Here is a 21716-nt window from a genome sequence, read left to right on the forward strand (position 1 = left end):
ATGCAACTGTTTCTTGAGGAGTTCGTGAATGAGGTGAACAGCACAGGGGTTGTGAAGTGGACTCACAAAGGCAACATTCATGTATCAAAGCCTTATGTATTGTGTGTCTCCGTTGATGCACCTGCAAGGGCATCTGTGCAGAACATGGTGACCTTCAATGGATATTTTGGTTGCACATGGTGCCTGAATCCAGGAGAGCACAGGGAAGGTAAGTAAAATATTTTGTATTTCAATCAGTCTCCAAAATGTTCCTTTATTATGTATATTTTTTTAAATTCGAAGGTTTTTCTTGCCGCATATAACGCATGGAGTATGTTATATACACATGGTACATTTTGTAAAATGCAGATATTTCGTATAGATGCGCACAATGTATGGTACAGCATAAACATGCTAACATGGAATCTAGGTGTAAGTAACAAAATATTACTTTGTTATTTTCACTTATGTTATTGTTGCACTCTTTTTTATGTTCATTAGGGAGCATGCGGTACACAATGGTGTCTCCGATGGAACAGAGAACTTCAGACCGTGTCAAGAGTGAGATGCATCTGGCAAGCAGGCTTAAAGACACCATCAATGGCTTAAGGGACCGTCAGCCTTGATGAACTTGAAAGGTAGGTAAGAAGCATTTATGCCCTAATTATTTTCCTGATTGCAGTGGTACCTGAGTCACATGGACATGTCTCAAAGACCCTTGAGTCAAAGGTCATTGAAACTGCTAAACTCTGTCAAACTTGAAGGAGTTGTGTTACCGCCACACGGCACTTCTCAATGGCTATCAAGTTTCATTTTCATGTCATGGAACGAGTGGCACATTGGTTGCCAAACTAAAGCTACACAAAAACAACAAAAAGAACTGTCATTTGTAACACTATTAGTGCATATATAAATTATTTTTACCTGGACGCTTGCAGTTTTTGCTCATAGTTTTTAGAGAATGTTTTCGTAGCAGGTATTTATTTTTTATGTTTATTCGAAAGTGCTGCTATGAGAGGGTGCAACTGCCACTGGAAGGCTTTAGTGATTTCGAGGGGGTTTCATGAAACTATGTTGACTTGATGGCCATCGAATTTGCCCATGCAGTAGCACCCAAACTTCCGTTATGTCAAGGCTGTCGGTTGGAGAGCCTTAGAAGAGCATCTGGATTCACAAGAGCATCTGGAGGGCCTTAGAGATTCCTGGATTCACAGCTTTGCTGCTTTTGCGCTATGGGCAGTGCAAATGATTCACTGCTGTATTGTACGTGTCCATAGGCTCCGTACAGTGAACAGGCGGCGCTGCTGCGCAGCAGCGGTGGCGCGATGCTCAGCGTCGCATGTGGCGGGCGGCGCGAACCTGGGAAGGGGGGAAGACAGCGAAATTTCGGAACTACGTATACACGCCTCCGAAAGCCGCACGTATATCCGCGATCCGCTTTCTTTTTTTGTGCGTGTGTGTACGTGAAAGTACAAGCGTGGCCCTCTGTGATGACACAAATAGTTTTTGCGGGGTTCAGGCCTATTAAAGGAATAAACGATTACTTTCACGGTGCAGCGTTAACCAGCGGAGACAAGCTCTACGCTGCTTCGCATGTTGCTTGTGTGAAAGACGGCGTGGACGTTCACGCGAAGTGCCATTCGCAACAGGGAAAGCAAGTATACGACGTCATCCTTCACGTGAATAAAGCTTAGTGTTGTACTAAAATTGAAGTCACTAAACTGGCACCCTGAAAACGTGACACCCTGAAACCGATTTTTAATCGACGCCTCACTGTTGGCAATGCATGCCTCATTTCGCTCCGGCGCGTTGTACGCCGCGGCCTATCATTTGATGCCCCTGTCACACTGTTACTTTAGATTGTCATACAGCTCGATCTGGACCGCGTGCAGCTACACGCTCACTCGTAGGCTGTCGTCAGCACAGTCATGTCGAGTGAGCTAAACGATTCGGATTGTTGGATCGTGTGGCAGTGACCATGCTATCCTCGTTGACTCGTTTGGGACCCAGTCGGAGCCACCTGCTGCGCTGATAAACGAGATTTATTAACTAGGCGATCTTAATTTACATGACGCGAATGTTCGTTCTTCATCATGTTCAATGATCGAGGCTCATTAGGCCCCTTTCACGAGATACGATATCGCATGCGAATTCCTTTCCTTGCATACGCGCTTTGCTTTTACAATGATACATCGCAAATGTATATCACAAGAAAAATCGCACCATGGGAAACCGCACCTCTCAAGCGCCAGCGGCCGAAACGAGGATCGTCGAGTTAGTGCTCGCCAGCTCAAAATAGGCTTCCTTGGCATAAAATATTGCTCATCGCACATGCCAGTGCTATGCTGATCATACCGAATGCTAAGACAACGGCAAGCAGTCGTCAAATCAGCAAAGTCGTGACAAATTTCTTTTAAATGTTCAGCAGCTGGCCATGGCCGCTGGCGTCGCACAACGAGCTGTGAAACGCACATGTGTAGCACGCTTTACAGAACAAAACCTTGTCACAAATATCAAAGAAGCTGACTTACTTTACTCTCCTCACAGCTGCAACCCATTTCTTTCGCCGTTCGATCTCATAAGATTTGCCAGGAAACCTGTACAACTTTATCACCGGCTGGCTTTCGTGGTTGTGACAGCCCTTTACGCAGCAGTATCACCGGTTCCACTTGCCTTTTTTTTTTCACCTCCGACGCTTGCCGATGAAGCGCATGCCATTGCACCGTCGCAAGACGTATAAAAAATTAAGGAGGCTAGTGAACAAAGCAAAACGGCTTGAACCGTGGCCGAGACTAAATGTAGCGCGCGGGAAAGAGCACTCATCGAGCCGGCCGAGCTGCGGCGCCCACTTCCCAACACTGTTGCATCGCTGCGCCAGATGGCGCCAGAGCAGCCGCAAACTCGACTGTACGGAGCCTATAACATAAACCACGTCCTTTAGTGACAGTTGTATTCAATAATAAGAAATATGTGATTCGAAGACAAACTGAGAGTTATCTCTCTCTGAAAACGATTCATGGCGGTGGCAGATATCAGATCTTGTATGGTATGTGATAGTACTGAATATTTATATAATTTTGTCAGCTCACTTGCCACGTAGCAACTTTAAGGGGCATATATTGGGTTCTTGCAGTTGCATTGCAGAAGACTTGTGTGCATAGCATAGTTATTTGTTAAAACGTCTTCGCCTGACATTAGTTCAAACAAAAGCAGACTCAAAATTGTGAGAAGCTTAAAATAGCGCCAGACATACAAGGCAAAATGGAAAGACAGACTATACGAGTGCTAGCCTACAACTGGAGTTAAAAGGACACCCCCTGCCCCTGGTTTACATCAGTGCGTGCACAAAAACAACCACAATCACAAAAATTTTGATGGTATAGAGGCTGATAAAACATGAGCCTAAAGTACCATGAAAAAAGAATGAGGTGCTATAAACTTGGAAAGAACCACGAACACAACCGAAAGATTTAAAAATTTTTTCGATATGCTTGCTGTAGGCACACCTAAAAAAGGCTGTCACCAGCTCAGCAAGAACAATTCCTTCACAATTAATGGCACAAATGGCATACTAACAACTCCATCCGGCCCCCGCCTAATCATCTCTGCTGCCTCAATTTGATCACACACCAAATAAATAATCTCCACTGCACAATTTCATCACCCAAGCATTCTACACTGCACCATGAAAAGGATGCTACAGGAGGTCCTTGAGTGGCTCCTTTTTGTGCGGAAGCAAAAAAAGAAGTGTAACCAAGATATGTATCTTGTATGTCACAGCAAAGTTGTCTTCTTGATCAAATGGGCAGTTGTATAAAAGGCTAGCTTACGAAGCATGCAAATGTTTTGAAGGGCTAGATGATATACTCTCACCATGCATTATAGCAAGTGCAAGTGTCATCCTGAAGACGTATTCTTGGACAGTCACTTTCAGTGATTCTATCACTTTTGCCAGACATAGTACACGGCAAGTTTGATGGCTCGAGCAGTTTTATTCAACCAGCCAAATCAGTGTGTGTGTACTGAATGAAGGTGATGTCTCCGTAAGTTACTGTCCAATAATATGTCCTCAGATTTTGACGGGTCCTTTGATTGTGAGAAAATATTCTGAGTGGAGCGCCTGGGAAGTATTTGATGCATTTTTCATACACAAAAAGACTTCATTGTACAATGTGCACAAAATCTTGGTCACATGAAAACAATCTAGAAAGGACAACGGCCTCCTTTTGTGTGATAAAATATCACATAAGAAATGGTGAGCTAGCTGTGACGGTCATATTGCAATCTGATGCTGGAAAACAAAGGGCAAATGTAGGCATAGAATGGCAATGGAGAAACCTGTGTGATGGCGCATCGAGGGGCAATAAGCCAAACATTAAGTTCTGAGGTGGCTGCCAGTCTGTTCTGATGATTTTCGTTAGACAGCTTTCTTCAAGCCTAGGAGAGAGCGCAAAAGCAGGCATGAAGGGGCGATGTTCGAAACAAAACCAGCGGAACCCTCTCAGGTTAAGTTAAAAACACGGTGCCCATCAGCATCACTATCTAACCTGGGATGAGTATCTGGCCATATGATCATGCGTTAAAGTTCATCGTAAGCGTGATAGTAAAATTGGTGTTGTATGTATACTAACACAAGGTACATCTCTTCGTTCAGGTCTGGACCTTGTCAACGGATACAGCGTTGAATATATGCACTGTGTCCTACAAGGTGTTTCAAAGCAGCTGACGGAAACAATTCTAGCAAGTTCAAACTCTGATCAGCGTTTCTATTCTGGTAAAGTAACCTTTTCCACTCCCATTTAGTTTGTATTATAGGCTCCGTACAGTGAACAGGCGGCGCTGCTGCGCAGCAGCGGTGGCGCGATGCTCAGCGTCGCATGTGGCGGGCGGCGCGAACCTGGGAAGGGGGGAAGACAGCGAGATTTCGGAACTACGTATACACGCCTCCGAAAGCCGCACGTATATCCGCGATCCGCTTTCTTTTTTTGTGCGTGTGTGTACGTGAAAGTACAAGCGTGGCCCTCTGTGATGGCACAAATAGTTTTTGCGGGGTTCAGGCCTATTAAAGGAATAGACGATTACTTTCACGGTGCAGCGCTAACCAGCGGAGACAAGCTCTACGCTGCTTCGCATGTTGCTTGAGTGAAAGACGGCGTGGACGTTCACGCGAAGTGCCATTCGCAACAGGGAAAGCAAGTATACGACGTCATCCTTCACGTGAGTAAAGCTTACTGTTATACTAAAATTGAAGTCACTAAACTGGCACCCTGAAACCTGACACCCTGAAACCGATTTTTAATCGACGCCTCACTGTTGGCAATGCATGCCTCATTTCGCTCCGGCGCGTTGTACGCCGCGGCCTATCATTTGATGCCCCTGTCACACTGTTACTTTAGATTGTCATACAGCTCGATCTGGACCGCGTGCAGCTACACGCTCACTCGTAGGCTGTCGTCAGCACAGTCATGTCGAGTGAGCTAAACGATTCGGATTGTTGGATCGTGTGGCAGTGACCATGCTATCCTCGTTGACTCGTTTGGGACCCAGTCGGAGCCACCTGCTGCGCTGATAAACGAGATTTATTAACTAGGCGATCTTAATTTACATGACGCGAATGTTCGTTCTTCATCATGTACAATGATCGAGGCTCATTAGGCCCCTTTCACGAGATACGATATCGCATGCGAATTCCTTTCCTTGCATACGCGCTTTGCTTTTACAATGATACATCGCAAATGTATATCACAAGAAAAATCGCACGATGTGAAACCGCGCCTCTCAAGCGCCAGCGGCCGAAACGAGGATCGTCGAGTTAGTGCTCGCCAGCTCAAAATAGGCTTCCTTGGAATAAAATATTGCTCATCGCACATGCCAGTGCTATGCTGATCATATCGAATGCTAAGACAACGGCAAGCAGTCGTCAAATCAGCAAAGTCGTGACAAATTTCTTTTAAATGTTCAGCAGCTGGCCATGGCCGCTGGCGTCACACAACGAGCTGTGAAACGCACATGTGTAGCACGCTTTACAGAACAAAACCTTGTCACAAATATCAAAGAAGCTGACTTACTTTACTCTCCTCACAGCTGCGACCCATTTCTTTCGCCGTTCGATCTCATAAGATTTGCCAGGAAACCTGTACAACTTTATCCCGGGCTGGCCTTCGTGGTTGTGACAGCCCTTTACGCAGCAGTATCACCGGTTCCACTTGCCTTTTTTTTTTTTTTCACCTCTGACGCTTGCCTATGAAGCGCATGCCAATGCACCGTCGCAAGACGTATAAAAAAATTAGGAGGCTGGTGAACAAAGCCAAACGGCTTCAACCGTGGCCGAGACTAAATGTAGCGCGCGGGAAAGAACACTCATCGAGCCGGCCGAGCCGCGGCGCCCACTTCCCAACACTGTTGCGTCGCTGCGCCAGATGGCGCCAGAGCAGCCGCAAACTCGACTGTACGGAGCCTATATTGCTTACATAGTGAAATTACGAGATGCTTGGCTTGTAGAATAAAGTGGATTCACACAGCAAACAAAATCAATTGGGATTGCCTGACCATGTGTCATTGGACTTTGCATCATCAATTTGATGCTTCTTTACCTAGTTCACAATTATCATAGATACATCTTAGGTGTCTTCAGTGGACAATTGTGGTGCATAACAATGCTGTAGTCCTGGCTACAAGTAATTCTTTAACATTTGAAAAGGCGTATTCCTGTCTTCATTGCCGTTGCAGGCGTCTGTTGATATGGGTGCAGTGTTTGTGAGTATATTAACAGCATTGCATACTCAAGCTGTGGTGTAGGTGAGCTTTCATTTCACAGGATTTTATTCCTAATGAATTCGCTTTGCAAGGTTTTTTGCACTTGTCTGCATTCACACTTTTATCTTCCAGACAGTGGCAATTGTTAGTATAGGATCACATGGGGGGGGGGGGGTGTGCGACTCTACCTTGGAAAATATCCAATCGATCTGGATTGCCATATTTGCTTGTACATGCAACTCTATTACAAAACTTTTAAATCAAAATAGAACAACCTAACAGGCCGTCATATTAACTGCTTAGCTTCAGGAGCGTAGCCAGGCGGTGGCACACTGGGCAGTGACCTCCCCCCCCCACCACCCACAAAAATTGCTGGGTTTGTATGGTGCCTGCCCAGATCCCCTCCCTCCTCATACCCGGTCAAGTTGGAGCCCCCTGCCTCTCGTAAAAAAATTCTGGCAACGCCACTGCTTAGCTTTTTGTTTAACATAACACTAGCACTGCTGCAATGAATGACATACTTTTTTATCTATGTTTTCAACCATTTCACTCATGCCCCCCCCCAAATATATATATATATATATATATATATATATATATATATATATATATATATATATATATATACAATTTACAAAGTATCCCTTAACTGAACTCAGCCCTAGGTTTTAATGTGTCCTCGGAATCAAATATTCGACTTATGACAATTTTTGGGCGTGTAATGCTGTTTATTTTGATCTGTTTTGAGCACTTGTTGACCCAGATTTATTGGGTGACACCGATAAAAATAATTAAGTTTGGTGACATTTACAGGTGCACCATCAGCACTTTCCCGAATAGATGCACGGCTGCTGTCCATCAAGCCACCTCACTGCATCACACGACTGCCACGGTCCGTTCAAGAAAGATGCCATTGGAAGGCATCTGAATGGAGACACTGCCTCTTCTATGCTTTGCCTTGCCTTAATGACATTCTTCATCAAGAGTACTGGAGGCACCTCTCCAAGCTTTGCGAGGGTATATATATCCTGCTTCAAGAGGAACTCACCATTCTTCAAATTGACAAAGCTGGTAAGATTCTAAAACAAGTGCCAGTGCATGCGTACAAGCCAAGTTGGAATTCAAAAGCCTATGTGAGCTTATGGTACTGCCTGCAGATACCCCATGCTGTACATTTACTATCAGTCTGCCTGTTGTACTGCAGTGAGCTAACCTGTTAAATTTTTTAGGTCTTGTATGGCCAAAAGCATGTGCACATAGCAGGGATCTGGAAGATGAGATGACAGATAAGATGGAACATACTAATCACTGTTTTACTCAGAGTTAGCATAGTGAACATATACATTCGCCTGATGTAGCAAGCCTTCTTACACGTAGGAAAAACATGGCAATACAATTTAATGACATATGGCATGCATAACGCTACAGAATTTTTTTTTGCAAGGTGCAAAGAGATCGAAAGGTCGCTAATGCAGCCAGTGGGCCTCAGTTGCCTGAGGCCCTCTATGTAGCCCATTGCTACAGGCGTGCTTGTGGGCGCTGTCTCCGAAGTTTCGTCGTCATCTGATTCCTCCACGTCGCTCTCGGCTCGCACTTCACGATCGATGCCCTCGTCCGTGCATGGTTTCGCAATGGCAGCATCTTCGTCAACAGAAATAAAATATTCCAGCCAATGTCATGGCTCCCCATCTTGGAGTCAACGCACTGCCAGAAATCGCCGCCGGACTGATCCTCTTTGGAAGGTTCTGCGTCGACGAAGCCAGCTTTGCAGAAACAGTTGCGCACGCAAGTGGCCATCACCTCCGCCCAGGCCGCCTTCACCATCTCAATGGCTGAATAAAGTAGAACATGCGGCAAGTTGGTGGCTGGGCAGTCAACAGCAATGGGCGAGCGCTCCATAGTGCGGGGCCTATACGATGCTTTAAAGGAACGTATTATGCCTAAATCAAGAGGCTGGACTTTCGAAGTTGTATTGGGTGGCAGAAAAAGTAGAGTCACTGCCGTCAGAGAAGTCATAACGTGGTGCGCTGAGCAGTTGTCAAGCACAAGCATCACGCGCCTGCCTTGCCTCTGCATGTTGCAGTCCAATTTGCCGAGCCACTCTGCGAATAAATTATGCATCATCCACGCCTTCGCATTGTGCCTGTAGTGCACGGGCACATAGTTCCGAAAGCAACGCGGCCTCTTTGATTTTGATTATCCGAACACAAAGGGCACACGCCAGTCGCTGCCATCCATATTAGTGCACAGAAGTGTCGTAATGCACGCTTTACTGTGTTTGCCGCCAGCGCATGAGTCGCCTTTCATGACGTGCATTTTGTCTGGCAGCATCTGATAAAATAACGCAGTTTTGTCTGCATTATATACGTCCTGCTCCGCATAGCTTGCAATGACAGCTCCGTTTGCTACCAGCCAAGTGGCAACGTCTTGGTAGCTTGCTGAAGCCGCCTCGCCGACAATCGATTTAAAAATGATCCCATGCTGCACTTTGAATCAATGTAGCCAGCCATTGCCTGGGCAGAAGTCAGAAAAATCTAGCAAGAATGCGAAGTTCTTGGCTTTGTCCAGCATCATTAGTCCACTTATCGGAATGTTGCAAGCCCGTGCGTCAACAAAACACTTGAGCAGTGCGTCCTCTATGTCTGCATAGGTGGCCTTCCGCAGGCGCTTTCTGTTGTCGGCATCGAAGCTGGCGATCTTCTCCTTGTTCTTTAGAATTGTCGAGATTGTTGATTTCGACATGTTGTACTTCACGAACTCTCAGTTCTTTGCACCTTGAGGTAGTTACGTAAAAATTGATCGCTTTGTTGCCATGTCCAGCACTTTTCGTTTTGTGACCGCGGCAGGCACAGCAGGCTCCCGCTGCCATCCTGGACTCGACTCAAACGCGACTACGACGAAGCGCTCGCGCCACACACACACACTGACAGGGCAAACAAAGTGCCGCAATTGATGGAGCAAATGTACACGTGCCTTAACCAACCAAGCAAGGAAGCATGGAGACTAGTGATGTCAGATGTCGTGGAGTGACACAGCCAAAACGGAAGGATGTTATAGCCCAAAAGTATCCAAACATTCAGTCGGGCATCGTAGCTTGTAGCCAAAACGAAGCCATCATTTCTGCTTTATAGCGTCAAATGGCAGAAGAACAAGTCATCAGAACAAACTAGTAATATTTTTAAAGTTTTCTTTATTTGCAAGTAAATGTGGTAACTGAAATTCTATATTTCGCCAACTTCCCCATGGCGCACATGTGAAATCGAACTTACGTCAGCAGCCGGCCGGCGTCAGCTTAAGAATGCACGCATCATTTCTAGCCGGCCGGAGCGCACCTGCGGAGACAGGTGAATGCGAGGGAGTTGTGAGAGAGAGAAGAGGGGAGCAGAGTTTGCGAGGACGGGCAGGAGGGCAATCTTGGAAGCCACACGAGGGCAGCGCGTGTCGGCTGGGAGAGGGCGTGCCTGCGGGAAGAGGGTAGCTCGCTTTAGAGGGGCACGAAACGGGTAGTTCGCCTGCGAGGAGGCTCGGGAAAACGGTCCACGCGTGCAAAAGGGTGAGAGGCCGTGGTTATATCATGTATCGCAACACCGGGTTTACGTCGTCCTCCTTTCGCAGTAACCGATCGGCAGTGCTCAAAGACATTCGTTGTACATGCAATTTTGTGCCATTGAAATAATGTATAGTTTGACGGTCGTGGGGGTTGGTTTTGTTCGTTATAAGCGAACGTTTGTCTTAAGTGGCGCCCTTATATGTATGCTCGACTGTATAACCTAACCTTAGATGGAAAGAAAGCCCTGGTTGCATGTGTTGAGACTGTAGAGACTACATTTTCAAATTTGTAAAGGCACTGTATTCCTCCTAATTATCACTGTGGTCTTTGCACAAGCCCTGTGTGCCTGTTTACATGTCGGGCAGCATGAGAGTACATGTGTAAGCCTTCATGCATACTTTACCTAAGAAAATGCAAAAAAAAAAACAAATTGGGTCATGGCCTTGGCTGAATACTATTTTACTTTTCAGAGTCTCTTCTGAAGAACTTCGTGTCGAGGTGCGAGGCATTATATGGTGTGGCCTTCATGACATATAATGTCCATACCCTCCTCCACCTTGGAAACTGCGCCCGTTCCCTTGGACCCCTTTGGGCACATTCTGCGTTCGTGTTTGAAGGGGGAAATGGCAATATTCTGCGGCAGATTTCTGCAGCAAAGGGCCTTCCGGACCAAATTATAGAGCGAATCATCATGTTTCAGCAGCTACAGCGTGTACTTGAAAGTCCACTTCTACCTTCTGAAGAAAAAAGGTTGTGCAATGGTTTCCTTGGATATTCACCCGTAAAAAACTTTTTCCGTGTGGATGGCCTATCACTCTTGGGCATAGGTAAGAACATAGTGCTGAGCGCTGAAGAGCAAGATGCAGTGTATGATAGGTGTGGAGTGCTGTATCCACTGCTGTGGAATATGAGCGGTTTGTGCAAAACAAGCAAGTTTTCCATAGCACTGGATTCAGAAGACCGTCAAAATCGGATACTACCTTTGTGCGGACAGATGCTGGGTGCTATGCACGAATTGAAAAGATAATTGTGCTCGAAGAGACAGGCTGTTGTGTTGTCATCTGCAGACCCGTGATTACAGCAGACATTCGTGCCATTTCTCCTCACATAAAGGAGTGCTTCCTTTCATGTGATGGAACACGGAATGCGTTCTTGCCTAATGAAATTGTTGACAGCTGTCTATGCATAGACTTTGTGCAAGAAGATAAGATGTTCATTTGTGACCTCCCAAATAAGATTGAAAGAGATTAAAGGGACACTAACAAGGAAAACGAATTTAGCTGTGTTAGTAAATAACCGTTCCTCATTACCAAAAACAAAGTGTCTAAAGCTACGGCAAAATGGCAGATCCATAAGGTGAACGCTCTACTGCAACTGCATTCCGTAAAGCTACTCACTGCTTATCACAAATGTATACCACCCCTTCATCACATATGCATACCACCCCTTCATCACATATGCGAGGTGGCATCTGCACAAATAAGAGGGGGGAGGACGGGCTGCAGAGCTTTTTGATGCCAGTCAGTGCTAGCGCAGAGGAGGGCTTGTTATTTTAACGAAGGTACATTTACAAGTGGCTCTGGGCATTAAATATGTTATAAATAAAAGGTTAGAAAAGAATAATGTATGTAAAATGCACAAAAATCTGCCTTCAGAAATCTTTTAATGAACAAAAATAATGGAGTACAGGCCCCAACATTTCCCAGGTAGCGGTTAATGTTACAACTGAGGATGCAGCGTATGAAACTTAGGCGGTATTGTTGCAGTAATATATCCAACCTTCACGCTGCAGTGTAGGGTTCGGTTTCCGTCACCTTATTTCTTTGGCTTATGTTTCCATCACAAGGGTTCCCAAACTCAGTTCTATGGAACCCAGAGGTTCATTGAATGGCATTTCATGGTTCCGGCTGCAGTCAACACGAACTGAACCCTGTGTTCCTTTCGGTGCATGTTTACATTAGAGTTTGAAGATTATATGTGAAAGCACAACATTACCACTTTGGTAGTCTTCACGAAAAAGATCATTGTGGCAGTGGCAAGGGTGACTTGAGAGAACTGAAGGCGACTATAAGAGCGGCCACCAGAGCTAATTGTTCAAAAAGTGCGCTTCTCTGCTTTTGTTACTTAATGATTCTGTTAATTTGAGGATTGCAGTTTCAACTTCGTAGTTGTCAAATAACGCTATGTGAATATATTTTTACCAATCATCTAAGTGGACCAGTAGTGGAGCGTAATTGCATCATTGCGATGAGCATGTCATAGTATTGTGTTAAGGGGCACCAAATGGAATGCATATTCCTGTGAACGCGTGCATCAGCGCTAACGAAGCAGATGTGGAAGATGTTAGTGCAGTGTCAAGCACTTCAATCTACGTAGGCTGTGCCAAAACAGGCATGCTGTACTGCAACATGCGGAATAAGTCCTGATGTGAGAGAAACATCTATTTAGCTGTTCAGAGTGCTTATGCTTGATGTATCCTAACCTGAAATAAGGCATAATGGATAACAAATGTCAGGCATACTTCCATAATAACAATGCCGGATTTGACTACCGTACCTGTCAAGGAATTTGGTGGGAGATGCAGGACTTTCATTTAGTCGCAACTTACCAAGAAAAGCACTCGTATCATGAGAAGATGCCGTGTATGCGTGAAAAGATGTAAAGTGGTGATGCTGCCTTCAAATTTTTGCACCAGCTTGCCATATGAGTTATAGATTTTGAAGTCTGTAAATTTTTTTCAGTAAAAACAGATGCATAGTATTCTGAATGAGCCAATGACTAGCTGAATTTAGGAAATTTTAAGAACCTTAAATTTAGTGAACTACAGTGGCTGTAATTTCGAACAAACGCTTTGCGATCCGTGATGGCACACGGATGTCTGGCTGTGGCGTTTCGGTGTGAAATTCAAAAAGAAAACGCTCGACATTTTCTCTTCTATTGATTGCTGTCACTGCAAATTAATGAAACTAGTCTTTTCAAGACACTTATCATTTTGAGCTGATTCAGTATATCTCTTTAGTTTCACTTTAGTGTCACAGGGTAGGCCGTGAACTTTCCAAGCAGCTTTATGTACAAGACCCTTTTTCCAGAAACACATTTTGCTTTTTGACACCAAGCATTTTAATGTTTGTCATTTTATTCAACTTTCAACTCCTTGTCCCCATTTTTCTAAAGCGAAGATAGTTCTGTTGGAAAATTTGGCTATTTTGACATCCTTCAAAATCTAGTTTTCTGTTGTTGGGTGTAAATAAGTTTCTAGTAGAGAAGTGTGCATGCACATATATACTATATGTGGATAAAACCAAATAGCGAGATAGGCAAATTGCTAATCAAAAGATTTGAATATTTTTGCATCCCTGCTTGAGCCACCCTGCATGCCTGGTGCTTTTCTTCTTTGAGCAAAGGATGCTATCACTTACATTTTGTTCGTGGTGCCAGCACCACTCGCATCGGTGTGAGCTTCTGTAGCTGCTGAGAGATCGAAGTGGTGAAGATTAGATGGTAAAATTAAAAGGTGTATTTTAATTAGGGAACGAGAAGTGGCACTCTGTCGCCCTCAAAAGGAATGCTCTTCTAGAGAAGGCGTGTGCGAGGATGGGCCATGTCAGCAAATCTGACAGTAAATCGCGAAAGTATTTTTCTTTAGGCATTTAACGTGTACAGTGTCCACTGCATCATCAAATAAGCTGCGAGTGGAAAAAAACAGACAATATCACACATTGCAGATAAAGCGAGCCCTACTGTATTTCCTGGTGTACAAAGCACTCATGACACGGCAAGTCTTCCAAGAGCACAGACGAAACACTTTCGCCCATACAGAGTTCTCCCATTTGGCAATCAAAAGTAGCACCACACAACTGCAAGAAATCAATCCCGAGAATCTAAGCATGGGTGGAATGAAGAACAGCAAACTTGTTAAAAACTTGACCACCAAAGGAGACATCCACATTGACACCAACCAGATATAACAAGTCACATGTCACTCTACAAAATTTTGTGCTTTGATCCCAACAAAACATGTCCTTGTATCTAAGAAGAGTTTTAAACACCACGCTCATGACTGAAAGAGTTACGCCCATGTCAACGAAAGCCATGGTAAATACAGTGCCGATAAGCACATGATCCCTATTCGAGGTGTGCAAGTTGGCAGCAAAGATTTTCCAGTGATCATAAAACATGTTCTTGGCTTCTCTATGTCCCTTTTTTTTGTTCACCTGCTTCATGTTCAACTTTGCACCAGGAACAATATGTTTAGTAAGCCTAAGCACCAACTTGCCCAAGAACAAGTTCTTTTGGAGTACTTTCCAGTGACCTCACCTCCATCGGCTGCACTGTCTCTGTAGCTGCTAATGTCGGTGGCATCTACTGAGTGCTGCCAAGGGGGGGTGCACAAACAATGTCTCAGGAGTAAGGAGGGTAGTGGTTTGGGCGAGTTGGTAGCAATCCATAATGAGTAGTTGTGCATGCACAAACTGAATGACGGACAGGAATTTGATGAAGACAAGCACAATTTATTGTAATGGTGCAGCATGCTCAGACATGCACAACAGTCTCAGAGCACCACTGATGCACTGTTTCCTTCGTAGCTGTCACCATAGATAACCAAGTTCCTTTTGTGACAACTCCAATGAGGCGATGCTGACACACTCGACCCTTAGTTGGCTCATCTCAGTAGCCTCTGTGATCTCTCTCGTCTGATTCCTGTGTTTGGCGAGCTTTGAGCAATTTTCAAATACTGGCAGACACCCAGAATTCCTGCAAAGTACTCTTAAGTGCCCATGCACTGTTCTGTGTACATTGTTATAGTGTTCATGGAGCCTATCATTTAAGCATCTTCTCGTCTGCACTAAATGTGCATCTTCCTGCATGAAATTGTCTAATCCCTGTCCATCATTCAATTTGTGTGCAACAATTTATTCTCAGAAAGTGTTGAAAATGTATTGTGGCGCCGCGTAACATGCCTGTGTTAATTAATGGCCATGGAGATGAGAGGTATAGTGAAGAAAACCAACATTCGACTGGGCTAACCCTGTACCTGTCCAGGACGGCCAGCTGTCCTGATTCACCTGCATTGTATATTTGAAGTAAACACCTTTTGCCTAAAAATATTTTTTGTTAATCCAGTATATTGGGTTTTTAACCTTCCTTGTATAAAAGGAGATGCTACGAATTGGAATTTTACTTGCTTCAATGTTTTCTTTAAGATATACTTATGGTCATTTCCACTACTTATGTCATTGCAGGATGTTTCAGCAATGTATATTGTGCTTTGTATTCTATTGGTTCACTTTTGTACATATTTTGCATAGGCAACATAAGAAAATGTATGGTGCCTACATTTATGTTGTCCCTTGCCTTTGTTATTGATTAGCTGGCCTGTTACCAGCAATACATCCCCGGTTTTAAGTTCTGGAATGTAATACAAAAAGTTCACTTTCAACCCCTTACATGATTGTAGTAAAACAGGTGTTTCATTTTCTTTTATTGGTGTTTTCATCATGACTGCTCTGTGTTGATAAGACTACTTATTCTTTATGTATTACTTCACTTATTTGCAATTAAATGCAATACGTACTACAAAATGAAAACGACAATTTCTGATACAGAAACAAACCATATGCACCTCTCTGCAATTGCTCCATCTTCAGCTGGCTGTTAACATTGAAAAGTAGCCTTTGAACAAATGCACCAAGTATGTTTCTTTATAATTCTTGCCCCCATTCAGTAACTACAAAATTCACATTGGAATGTCGCTCGATAGTACCTGTGTATAGTGCTATAGTCTTGGCCATCAAGTATCCGGGCTTGCCTTTTAAAAGAGCATTTTTGCAATAGTGACTGATACTTGAACAGAAGATTTCAATTTTTTGTGCAAGTAATGTCCACATTACCGAGAAGACCAGATCATGCATTGGAATTGTGCTATCTGCCACAGGCAACCAATATTTTTCTCCGCAAAGTTTGGTAATTAATATCTCGAAATTGGTGTCATCCTGATAATTCGTGGATCCGCCAATTGTGAACTCAATGGCTAGAATTTGGAAATTGGAATATGGGACAAAAGGTATAATTATATTTCTCTCGCGTATTCTTTGTTATTAGAAACCCGTCGCGGTATTTTTGTGGCTATGGCGTTGCGCTGCTCAACTGGAGCTGGTATAGTTAAAAACTTCATTAGTGAATTTTACTTGATTATATATATATATATATATATATATATATATATAGCTGAAATTAAGCATTTTTTTGCAAGTAATGTCTGCATGTTCGAGTAGACCAGTTCGTGAATTAAGATTGTGCTATCTGCCACGGGCAACCTTTAAACATTCTTTAAAGTGTTTGCTGAAACACCCTGCCCATTGACCTCCCACCATCCACCCAGTACACCCACCATTCACCGAGCACGTACACCATTCACCCACTATTCAACCAGTACACCCATCATTCACCCACCGTTCACCCACTATCCGACCAGTGCACCCATCATTCACCCACCATTCGCTCAGGTCACCCAGTATGTACACCACCATCCACCCAGTACACCCACCATTGGGACAAGTCATCCAGTATGTATCCCACCATCCACCCAGCATCTACCCAGCACCATCTATGGCACCCACCATTCACCCAGCATACCCAGGATGGTTTCCAGCATGCCCAGCGCACTTTCCAGCATTCCCAGCACGTTTGCCAGCATGCCCAGCATAAAATTAATGATGGGCAATGCTGGGATTTTCAATAGGGATATGCTTTCAATATACAGGACTACTTCTATTTAACGCAACAAAATGCATATTCACGGACATGCACCGAACTGTAAACCAAAACTCGTAGAAAGAAGCGAACACACGTTTTGAAGCTTGGGAAAAAGTGCATATGGGTCAACCTTTGTGACAAGAAAGCTGTACGTGAATGGAGGAGCACAAAACATACTGAGATAGCTTTCTCTGCCGCACGCCAAGAAACATATGCTTTCATGGACTCACCTCGCCGAGGACGATGGTGAGACCCGACGATAGGCGCTTCGCTGCAACATTCCTCATCCAGCCGCTCGTGAACTAATGGTGCGCCTCCAGCGAATTGTAAGCCTTCATTTCGTTCAGCGTGACGTCAAGTAGCTCGTGGACAGGACAAGATAATTAATCATATCCACGTACGTCGTGGCGGGGAGCACCTCGGAGTGTGAACTGGTACGCACGCCAACGTGCAGCTGGTAAGGGTCCACGCCGTCGCACATTCCGACCTTTTCTTTGTAGCGAACCCGCGTCGGCCCTACAAGCTCGTCCATGTAGGAAGGGCAAAATTCAGGGCTCCTACTTTTGCCATCGCAAAGCTTTGACGACAGCAAAGATGCGGCGCTGACACGTGAAAGCGAGCGCCGAACACAAACGCAGCGATACAGCGGGCCAGCGGCTAGTAGCGAGGTGTCTAGCAATGGCGGATCGTCGGCGCAGGCGGCGGATATGACGTCACGTGCAAACTATGTATAGTGCTTATACTCCCGAGGAAGAAGCTACCCGACGTGAAAGCCAGCGGGAGCTTGCTCACGTCTTGAGGAACCCGCTAGCAACGCCGTCGCCCGTGGAAGCCGACGCGTCCCATCTCCCGCAACGCGCTAGGAAAGCCGTCGTCAGTGGACGCCGACATTTATTGACTCTTTTGGCGGCGATCGCGTGGGCTCTGTCATGTTTGATCACGTGGTGACGCGTCCATTGCTTGCCTGCGTTACGTCCTTGTTTACAATGGAAGTGTATGACGCCGGCGCGGCTTAAAAAACCTCCATTTTCGGAGATATCGTAGACGGTGACTAGGTGGACGACACGACGCTTTGATCACATTCAGAGAACATACAAAAGCGCTTTCGGCGCTGATTAAGTGATGTCCAAACGGCGGAAGCAGCATATATGGTGCTTGTTCTAAAAGCGGGGCAAAATATGTATTCCAACCTATCCAAAAATTCCGCACATGAATTCAGTCAGGATTAGTGCGTTTTGCTATTTGTTCTTTATTAGGCAAGCATTTTGAAGCAGTGGCTTGTCAGTTTCTGACTCAGTGAAGTTGCTCGGTGCGGCCACTATCTGATTATTTTCTGCCTAATTGCTCACAGTTGTGCTCAGTTCCGATAGATTTGTTCTTGCTGCGCACAAGGCTTGGAACGTATAGCTGTTTTGCACATTGTAATACCTTTTAGCAAATATATATTACAGCTAGTAACTCGCTTACTCTTGTGGACCGTCACGAAACATTCAGCTTCGACCTTTCGTGCACCATTGGTGTAGTACGTCATTTATTGTGCGTATATAGTGCGCATATGTTCCTTCCGTTGCCTTTGAACGAATTCTCGGGATGACGCTAGTTTCGAGATATTAATTACCGAACTTTGCGGAGAAATGCATTGGCGTTCCAGTTAGGTTCTTAACAAAACGTCGCTTTTTGCATTGAAGCACAAAATTAACTGGAACGCCAGTGCATTTCTCTGCAAAGTTCGGGAATTAATATCTCGAAACTGGTGTCATCCCGAGAATTCGTTCCAAGTGGATCCGCGTTGCGAACTCCACGGCTACAATTTGTAAATTGCAATATGGGCCATCAGGTAATTAGTTAAAAACTTAATTATTGCATTTTGTTAATTATTCGATTATGCATTTCAATTTCTTGTGCATGTCCGCCTCTTCGAGTAGACCAGCTCATGAACTGGAATTGTGCTATCTATCACAGGCAACCTTTAAGAATTTTTGAAAGTGTTCGCTGAAACACCCTGTATGTCTATAAGTGCGTCTTATATGTTTGTACAAGTATTATAATGGTGTCTATATTGTGTGTACCGGCGTTTACATGCGGATTTATCCACCTTCTTTATTTTCTTTTTTAGTTTTTTTCTTTAGAAATAGCGAAAGAAAGAAACTACTTCTTGTAATAGTTTTTATGCTGCCTGGTACGCTCTGCCAGTTAAGCCCACTGTGGCTTTGGCAGGCCTGACGAATGTACTGTGTTTCCCAGAAATAATAAGCTATTATTATTTTATTAGGTGAAGCCAGTGCCGCCATATTGTGGTGGGTAGAACGCTCGGCGAGTACCATATTGTGTGCAGCGTGGCGTCTTACAAGCTTCTAATGGTCCAGACGGAAGTGAGATCGCCCAGCTCAGGCAGTTGTTCACAAGGTATTGTTTCAGTTCTGGGTGCATCTGCCTCCACTACTACAACGTGTGCAACCACCGAGCTTACAAAAATGCGAAGGTCGGCCATCCTACAACCAGAAGACCACGATTACACAGACCAGATTGACTATCCTAAGAGCCTCTCCCCATTTGCTCGCTCTGTCGCGCCCTATATTGAAGGCTTTGTTGCTAGCAAAATTGCTACTACAAACAGCTGTGAGGGGTGCATAGAAGCTTTTCACGGAGTGGATACATATCTGTTGGTGATGCAAAAAAATTGAGGTGGGCTCTTTTCACCATCTGAAGATGTTGAATTACTATGTGAGACAGCGGAGAAGGGGCCGCGTCGGCTGCAGGCTTCCACTCAATGCCTTAAAAGCATATATGCCAAAAAGCAAGGAGCTTGTTCTATAGATACTGAGTCAATGACTGAAAAAGAGGTGCGTTTCCCAATAGACCGATCCCACCGACCAATCTGCGCAGTCGCCGGTTTTCCAGAAATAGCACTGCAACCATCTTGGTTATAGTGAACTGGTCAACGAAACCACTGCAGTCCCCGCTCATTGAGTACTGCGCACGAGCTTCCCAGACAACTCTGCGACTGCACCACCGAGAAAAGTTCGTCATATGACTATTTTAAGAAATTACATGGGCTGTTCATTGCAGCATGTGAGGCGAACGTTCAAAGGTGCCTGCTGCTCTTTCATTTCGGTTGTTACCCGCTCATTACGCGTTGGGTATCGTATTTGTTCGAGCTATGTATGTAGCACATGCTGATGTACGCGGTCGTTACCATTTTTGCACACGTGCATCTCGGTGACTGCAACGTTATGTTTGCCTAGCGACGGCCATAATAGGATTTGTATACCTGTTGGAGACACGTTTGAAATGCGGCGCCGAAACTCTCGTTCCCTAATGATGCTTATCTACGTGGGCGTCGCGCACGACTTGCAGACTTCGGTAACCGCGATATCTAGAAGTTAGGTAAGCTAGCCTGCGTTTTTTTTATTTTCATTCAAGCGAATGGTACGGTTGTTGCTTCGAAAACTCCGACTGCGTGGCGTGAGGCGAACAACCCATCTTTTGCGCACGTGAGTGTACGCGCCGCTCTCCATTATGAGCAGCCGCGATATACTTTCATCAGTGATTCGTACTGGTACATTAAGCCGCATGCAAGGACCAAGAGCCAACAAGTGCCGCGCTAGCGTTTCAGTCGCAGGTGCCCACAGTTACCTGAGAGCTGCCTATTTTCCCTTTCCATAGCAGTTGCTGTGGTTGCAGATCAGTTTTTAAAACTACCTTCTAAAACACTGCATTACCGTTGCAGTGCACTCATGCAACGGCTACATTTCAAAATTGTCAATGTTTTCCCTGTGATTAGTTTTAATTGCGTTGGATTTATTCTTCATTATAATTTTTGGGCTGTTCCTGTCCTACATCTTTGCAGTATTTTTTTGCACTGCTATTATATCATATTCTTATTTGGTATTTTTTTAACCTCACATGTTTTTATAGTCTTTTGTAATTGCTACCTAAGTTTTTTTTCCTTATTACAGTTTTCTCTGTATACTTTATGTGCGCCCTCCCTCCCTTTATGATGCCCCGCAGGGGCGTCTGCGTGAGCAGGCGTTTGGCGAGTTGCGACACCACGTACCCGAGCACATGGGGGTTGGACCCTCCCGCGTGTAGCCGTGCGCGGCTTAGCCGTGTCTGGAGAAAGGGGGATCCTGGGGGTTGAGCCGATGCCGGGTGTTCGGACCTTTAAGGCCCCCCGGCTGAGGCAACACACCTCTTTGGCCTCTGCTTCACATAGACGGCACCCCCGGACTGACCCACCCGGGGGAAATCGGTGGTCGCCTTTTCCTGTCCCCCTCTCCGATCTTTTTCTTCTCTATTTTTCTGTCCTCACTATCCTGTCACCTCTTCTCTTCTGTTACTTCCACACTTTCCATAGGCGGCTTGGGTTAACCTTGTGTAGGTGCCCTCTCTTGGGTTTTTATATGAGGTTATAGCAGCAATGTACGGCTGGCGCCTGCAGCCTTACACGTGAAGTGCTGTAGCGTCCCCTTGTTGGACTCCGTGGTGGGTGGCTGCCATTGCTGCCGAACAACACAAAATTGTTATGGGAACGCCCGCTTTTCCTCGACTTCTTGATCGTCTCCCTCAGAAGAGGGGACGCACCGATGAGTTTCTGAATTTGTTCACCCGGCCTAAGGACATCTTCCCCCGATATCAAGTAGTACATAGTGAGAGAAACGGAAAGACTAGCAAG

General features: G+C 45.0%; 1 pseudogene; it reads left to right on the forward strand.

Annotated features, from left to right (window-relative positions):
* LOC119462614 (uncharacterized) lies at window positions 1–9514 on the forward strand (annotated as a pseudogene).
* The last annotated feature ends 12202 nt before the right edge of the window (window positions 9515–21716 follow it).

This window comes from Dermacentor silvarum, chromosome 8 (genome assembly GCF_013339745.2).
Source record: "Dermacentor silvarum isolate Dsil-2018 chromosome 8, BIME_Dsil_1.4, whole genome shotgun sequence".
Classification (NCBI taxonomy): domain Eukaryota; kingdom Metazoa; phylum Arthropoda; class Arachnida; order Ixodida; family Ixodidae; genus Dermacentor; species Dermacentor silvarum.